The sequence below is a fragment of the Bubalus bubalis genome, chromosome 16 (assembly GCF_019923935.1).
Source record: "Bubalus bubalis isolate 160015118507 breed Murrah chromosome 16, NDDB_SH_1, whole genome shotgun sequence".
In the NCBI taxonomy this organism is placed as follows: domain Eukaryota; kingdom Metazoa; phylum Chordata; class Mammalia; order Artiodactyla; family Bovidae; genus Bubalus; species Bubalus bubalis.
This window is the reverse complement of record NC_059172.1, coordinates 41934008-41941394: the sequence shown is the minus strand read 5'-3', so window position 1 is coordinate 41941394 and position 7387 is coordinate 41934008. Positions and strand designations below refer to the sequence as shown.

Genomic DNA, 7387 nt, shown 5'->3' with positions numbered 1-7387 from the left:
CTGTGTGGGCCCCTGACTTTGGCATGGGGGCTGTGAGGGGTGGTGGTGGAGAGCACAGTTTGATCTGAGAGGAAGGGGCTGTAGCACTGCCTGCCCCACCAGGCCTGCCCACATGGGTGAGGGGCTTTGGGTCCTGGGTCCTACCCGAGTGCCAGGAGCTTCCATGGCTGTTTGCGAGGAATGCAGACAAGGGTTATTTTCCCACCTTCCAGAGGAGGAAGCTGAGGCCGGCGGGGAAAGACCTAAATTGCAAAGATGGTCACTTGATTGAGACCGGATGGGCCATTTCTTGAGGGTAAGAAAGACCAGATAGGGGAACACTGGACACATGAGATCCTGTCTGCCCTCGGGAAAGAAAGCTTTTTCCCAGTGTGGCAGGTGATAGAGCTTTGCAGGTGTGGTGTGCTCAGTTATGTCTGACTCTTTGCGACCCCATGGACTGTAGCCCACCAGGCTCCTCTGTCCAAAGGATTCTCCAGGGAAGAATACTGGAGTGGGTTGCCATTTCCTCCTCCAAGGGGTCTTCCTGACACAGGGATTGAACCTGTGTTTCCTTTGTCTTCTACATTGGCAAGCGGGTTATTTACCTGCTGAGCCATTGGGGAAGCCCCATAAGTCAGCTTGATTTGGTTTTATTTTTCAACCAAGCTGCTTTGGCAGGAAGCTCCAGAGGTGTAGCACAATCAATCACATACAGCCCCTCAAGCCAATCAGTGTCCTCTTGTATGCTTCCCTGACTTGGTATGTTCTGTTCCCTCTGCCTGGTATGCCTACCCTCATGTCTGCTTGAGTTCTTTGTTGAGGGTTTACTTTAGGAATCACCTACTGACTCCTCCCTGGGCACTGTTAATCATTCTTTCATTGTGCTCCTGTAGTTTCTTAGATGCTAGGACTTCCTTTCTGGGTTGGCATTGTCTGCTTTCACATTGGGCCCACTTCTTAGACTGAGCTTCTAGAGGATGGAGAGGGTCTATGGTTCATCTCCCTCCCTGGTGACAGGCATTCTTCAGGTGAGGCTTTTTGAAGAGGTGAGGAAGCAAGTGGAGGTTTCAGGGCAGCTGCAGTGCACCATCCTGCCAGCAGGGGGTATGAGCGGGTCGCTGGAGTCCAGGTGTTTTTGGAAGCTGGGGCTGGGGGGAGTGGGAGGGAAAGTGCCTCAGAGCATACGTGTGTTGTGGGCGGTCGGCCAGAGATGACCTTAAGCCAAATGCTTTGCACACACACCTCTCCCTTTTCCTCACAACTTGCAAGGCAAATTTAGATTATTCTCTGTTTATAGGTGAGGAAATTGAAGCTTGGAGAAGTTTAGTCACTTGCCCAAGGCCACACATCACTTCGGCAGTTACCGTTAAGTAAGTTAAGTCGTTGGCAGTTACCAGAACTGTTTACTCCAAGCTTGTGGCTTTAGAGCTGCTCCCTTACTGGATTCAGGTCTCTGCTCAGATGTCCTTAGAGAGACCTGCCCTGATCACTCTAAAATACCAAGTCACTTTTTATTCCCTGTTCTTTATTTTCCTTCCTAACACCTATAACCTGCAAATACTAGTTATTTGCTAATTTTAAACGTAAGCTTTATGAGGAAGAACCCGATCGACTTTGTTCATGAAGTACTAACTGGCACCTGTTTTGTACCTAGTAGGTGTCTGTGGAATACGTGAATTCATTGGAAGTTGTTAACATCACAAACTGTGGGCCAAAGTCCTTTGGTTGAATCCTTGCTCTGCTACTGGGACTAAGAAAGCAAGCTCTTTACTTACTGTTGATGAAATGGGAATGGTAATAGTGACTGTGTCATAGGCTTGTTGTGAGGACTGAATAACTGTATACCTAGAACAGTTCAAGTATATGTAAATGCTGGTCATGGTTATTACCGTATTGTATCAAGCCCTGTCCTTGTTCCTATGACCCAGACCCCCTGTCCTCAGAGAGCTCAGAGGCAAGTATTTTGGGGGGAGTATGACATCAGGAGACATACTGCTCACCATGACTATATCTGCTCAGGATGGAGGATTTTCAGATGAGTGGAGATTGCGTGTAGAGCAAACTGCATGGGCAAAGGCGTGGTGATGTGAATGTGCCCTCCCAACTGGGATGCTTGGGGAAGCCTAGTACTAATGTTGAGTCAGACAGGGAGCAGAGCAGATGTGTGAGCCCACAAAATGGGAGACAAAAGGCCGACAGGTATCCCAGGGCCTTGAACGTTGCTGATGCTCAGTAGATGTGGACTGAAGGAACAAACGAATGCAGGCTGCAGACACCAAAAACCAAAGCCATGCCACCTGTATGCGGCCCTCCTTGTGCACACGTACACCTGTGAAGAATGCTGCTGCTCCAAGCCCGCCTTGTCTGATTATGGAATGGAAACCTGGGGTCAGAGCGTAACTACTGGGCTAAGACATGACAACTGCGTGTCCCCAATGCAGCGTGCAGTCTGAACAGGTCACCTGGAGTATGTGCTCATAACCATGTGTATGGTCTCACTGAGGGCGGACTCACCCATGACAGGACCCCATCTCAGAGCAGCAAGAGGGGGCAGTATCATATAGGTAACCTGGGAGTCTCCTCTGCCTCCTTCCAGCTTGTGGGTGCTGATTACCTGAGCTAGTGCTCAAGCCAATTGGAGATAAATGACCTTCCTGGATGTGGTGATGTGACTGACTTGTGAAACAGTCCAGTGGGTCTTTGCTATGTGTGGTGGGTGCATGGCACCCTGCTCTTGGTTATGTGCTTAAGCGGAGGATGCTGGTGGCCTCAATAAGCCAAAAGCAGTGGAGAAACAATGCCCTTTCTAGCAGATGCTGCTGAGAAGGTAAGTGTGAATCACGTTTTACAAATCAGGGCTCTCCTGGAACCATCCAGCTCTCTGCCCCTTCTAACAGCTGATTGTGCTGTGTCTCATTTTCTACTGTGTTTTGTTTTATAATCTGCTGCAAATCCTTTTTCGAATGACATGGTAGAAAAGAACAGACACGCTTGGTAGCTCAGTGTTTCAAGGACACTCAAGTCAACCGCCTCTCCAGCAGCTCTGGGGAGGTCAGATGCATTCAGTTTGCTCAGCAAGCAGCCCTTCCTGCCTCAGCTTCTGCACTTGTGCTAAATCAGTGCTTCCCAGACTCGGAGATTTCAGGGACTGTCAATAAACAAGCAGATGAACTCAGTGAATTGTTAGAAAGCGAGCACCCTTGTAACCCTGGCCTCCACCACCAGGCCAGGAATAGAGCTTTACCCACATTCCCAGGTTCCCCACTCTCCTCCTTCCAACTTGACCGTCACTGAAACCACTTCCTTGAGTTTCTTTCATCACTCACGTGTGCATCCCTATACTCTATAGGGTAGTTTTACTATTTTTTAAAACCAGAAACCCACTTTATTATTTATTTATATTTTTGGCCTCACCTCTCGGCTTAAGGGATCTTAATTCCCCAACTAGGGAGTAAACCTGGGCCCCCGGCAGTGAAATGACCAGGTCCTAACCACTAGACCACCAGGGAACTCCGTAGTTTTACTATTTGTTTTTGTTTTTTAACTTGATGCATCTCTTAATCTGAAGAGTCTCCTCTATCCCTGTCTTTTCCTTACAGTTTCTCTGTTGAGGATCCTGGGCTGTTTGATCTGTAGTTATTCCACAGCCTGGATTTTGCTAGTTTTACCCTGAGGGTGCAGTTCAGTTTGCTCTTTTATTCTCTGCATTTCCTGCAAATCAGCAGCTAGAGCCAGAGACCTGATTCACCACAGGTTGGATCCCTCTTGAGAAACCTGTATGCAGGTCAGGAAGCAACAGTTAGAACTGGACATGGAACAAGACTGGTTCCAAATAGGAAAAGGAGTACATCAAGGCTGTATATTGTCATCCTGCTTATTTAACTTATATGCAGAGTACATCATGAGAAATGCTGGGCTGGCAGCAGCACAAGCTGAAATCAAGATTGCTGGGAGAAATATCAATAACCTCAGATATGCAAATGACACCACCCTTATAGCAGAAAGTGAAGAGGAACTAAGGAGCCTCTTGATGAAAGTGAAAGAGGAGCATGAAAAAGTTGGCTTAAAGCTCAACATTCAGAAAGCTAAGATCATGGCATCCGGTCGTGTCACTTCATGGCAAATAGACAGGGAAACAGTGGAAAGTGTCAGACTTTATTTTGGGGGGCTCCAAAATCACTGCAGATGGTGATTGCAGCCATGAAATTAAAAGACACTTACTCCTTGGATGGAAAGTAATGACCAACCTAGACAGCATGTTAAAAAGCAGAGACATTACTTTGTCAACAAAGGTCCATCTAGTCAAGGCTATGGTTTTTCGAGTAGTCATGTATGGATGTGAGAGTTGGACTATAAAGAAAGCTGAGCACTGAAGAATTGATGCTTTTGAACTGTGGTGTTAGAGAAGACTCTTGAGAGTCCCTTGGACTGCAAGGAGATCCAACCAGTCCACCCTAAAGGAGATCAGTCCTGGGTATTCATTGGAAGGACTGATGTTGAAGCTGAAACTCCAGTACTTTGGCCACCTGATGTGAAGAGCTGAGTCATTTGAAAAGACCCTGATGCTGGGAAAGATTGAGGGCAGGAGAAGGGGATGACAGAGGATGAGATGGTTGGATGGCATCACTGACTCAATGGACATGAGTTTGGGTGGACTCCGGGAGTTGGTGATGGACAGGAAGGCCTGGCGTGCTGCAGTTCATGGGGTTGCAAAGAGTTGGACACGACTGAACTGCACTGCACTGATGAGACTCTAGGCATGTGCTCATTTACCAAGTGGTACATCATGTCTGGTGTTCACTTCTATTGGTGTTGGCAGCCACTGATGTTCAACACCTACATCTGGTGACCAATGCACTGGAGGTTGCTAAGCTATTATTTTGTTTTCATTTATTAGAGGGAGTAATTTTATAAGGAGATGCTACCCTCTCATCTATTTGATTTCTGAATAGAGTTTGTATAGGAAAGGTAGGATAAATACTTAATTCTTTCCTTTTATTTACTCAACTTTTAAGATAATGAACTGGACTGGTTCCCTGTTATCCTCAGAAGGTGGCTATTTAAAACAATTGTTATGAACTTAGAAATTAAAACCTACCTGATGGGTTTCGTTTCATGACAATTATTGTCTTTATTGTCTCATCTTGGCCGTTGGGAGTCCCTTCAAGTTGGCTCCTGAGTTGTTTGCCATGACTCTTGTGGTTGCTGTCTGGCATTTGCTAAGTTCCTCTTGTGTGTTTTCTATCCTAAACTTGGAATCAGCTATTTCTCTAAGAAGCCCTGGGTTTCACGTGTGCTTTGCCCCTACATATAAAGGCAGTCCTGCCATGCCCTGCCGTTCAGGCTTAGTTATCTTCACCAAGATGATGACTCCTTGTCTATGGGTCTTCAGACACATGGAATGCAAAGTGCCCTGGTGGCAGCTGGGACCTGTAGTTCCATGGACTGGGACCTGTAGAATGTAGTTCTATGTCCCCTGGAAAGCGTGTGCTCCCTTTGGAGAACAGTGCTTCCAACCACACAGAACCCAGAACCACAGAAACAGGAAGCACAGTGGCCCTCAGTGGACTCTTGGAAGTGAGAAGTGTGGCCACTTCTTATGCCCTTTTGTTCCTGGAACCAGGTATTCTTCCATAGGGACAGAGCAGCACTTGAACTTCTCTGATTTAATGCATATGCTGGATCCTGAAGGATGACATACCATTCTTGCAGATTGTTGCCTCAGATGCCTTCAGAAGGCTATTCCAGGGCTCTTTGGGGCTGATATCTTCTGGATGGCACAATCAAAAACAAACAAACAAACAAACAAACTATGAATGTGTATCTGTCAATCACCAGTAGATCCTAATGTCATGGGCCCACTTCCTAACTTCCTTCCCTGCGAACTGGGTGTGCTGGTTGGATGCAATGGAATTCCATACCTGGGGATCAGGTATTCTCTAAGCTTCTGGATATTGGTGCTGACTGGCTCTGGGCAGGAAAGGCAAACTTATTTCAAGAGTAGATCTCTATCCCTGCGAGGATGAACTGCTGACCCTCCCTGGATGGAAGGGACCTGAGATAGTTGATTTGCCACCAAGGGATTTGTTGGTCTCCTCAAGGAATAATGCCATATCTGGGGCTCAGCATTTGTTTCTTACACTGGCAGAAGGCAGCAGCAGCTAGATGAGCTTTGGTACTTGGGCATCCGTGCTGGTGGGCCTATGCATAGCCTCCATGTCTATCTTGTGATAGACAACTCCATTCACCTGCTTATTGTGCCAGTTCCAGGATGGCCAGTGACAAAGTGGCTGAGTCATTTAATCTACTTAGTTCAGTCCTCTTCTGTGATGGATGCTCTCTGGTGAGTGGTGATGAAATGACACCAAAATCTTCATACTGCCTGCCTCCTTCTAAATGTCCAATCACATGTCTCTACCCCAAACCTTCTTGTCCCCAGTCTTCCAGACCCTTCCAGTCCCTTGACAAGGCTGCTATACTACTGACCACTGCCGAAGAATGTGTATCTAGCCTCCTGTATACACTTCTGCCATTACCAGGGGCAGCTAATTGGGAAGACTTAATGCTTGATCATTACCATTTGCAGCTCTTTGGCAAGATTTCCCCTTTCTTCCCACTGTCTTTCAAGGCAACTCCTGGATGTGACTATCACACAGCCCCTGTTCTTTTTGACTTCCACCCACATACCAAGCTGACCCATCTGCAAACCAAATGAGGTTACCATTTCCATCTTACAATAAACTACTGCTGGCTGCACTTGACTTTGTCTTGGCCAGCTTGATGGAACCCAGTTTATAACAGGAAGTTCATGATGTATTTTCACTTGATGCTCAGGGATAAGCATTTCATCTAAACCAGGGCCCAGTCACATGCCAGGAGCTGCTTCTCAAAAGGTGTGTAATTCTCTGCTATAGATGACATGACTTTGCTCCAGACTCTCAGGGGCCAACTTTATGATTCTTTTGCTGGGTTTTGCAGTGAGCTCTAGATTGCATCTTTCCCCATCATTGCCACTTCCAACAATATAGAGTCTGCTGGATCTTTACCCCACACACACACCCCTAAATGCTCAAAAGATTTTTTCCTTTTCTTTAAAGTTGAGTAATTTTACTAAAATACATCTTGGTGTTGGTTGCCCTAGGTAGTTGTCTCAGGTACATGGTGTGCACTTGCAATGTGAGGGGCCTTGGGTAGCTTTCCTTTCATTGTGACTGTAACACCCATCTTGGAGGAAACAAGCACTCTGACCCAGGTCATACCTTTCATGGTTTGAATCCAACTTAAAATTTTAGACACCATCTTGGCATCTTCTCTGCTGATCAGAATTCCTGTAGTTCCATATGGGCCTGCTGCCACTCTGCACACTGCAAGGTCTTGTTCACAGGTGGTCCAGTAGATCAGCATA

At 46.7% G+C, this 7387-nt stretch overlaps 1 long non-coding RNA gene across 1 annotated transcript; it reads right to left on the bottom strand.

Annotated features, from left to right (window-relative positions):
- Positions 1-5084: 5084 nt before the first annotated feature.
- Positions 5085-7387, bottom strand: LOC102416404. Its single transcript, XR_326937.4, has 2 exons — positions 7242-7387; positions 5085-5752 (listed from the first exon to the last, which is right to left on the bottom strand). It is a non-coding gene; the product is annotated as an uncharacterized LOC102416404 (long non-coding RNA).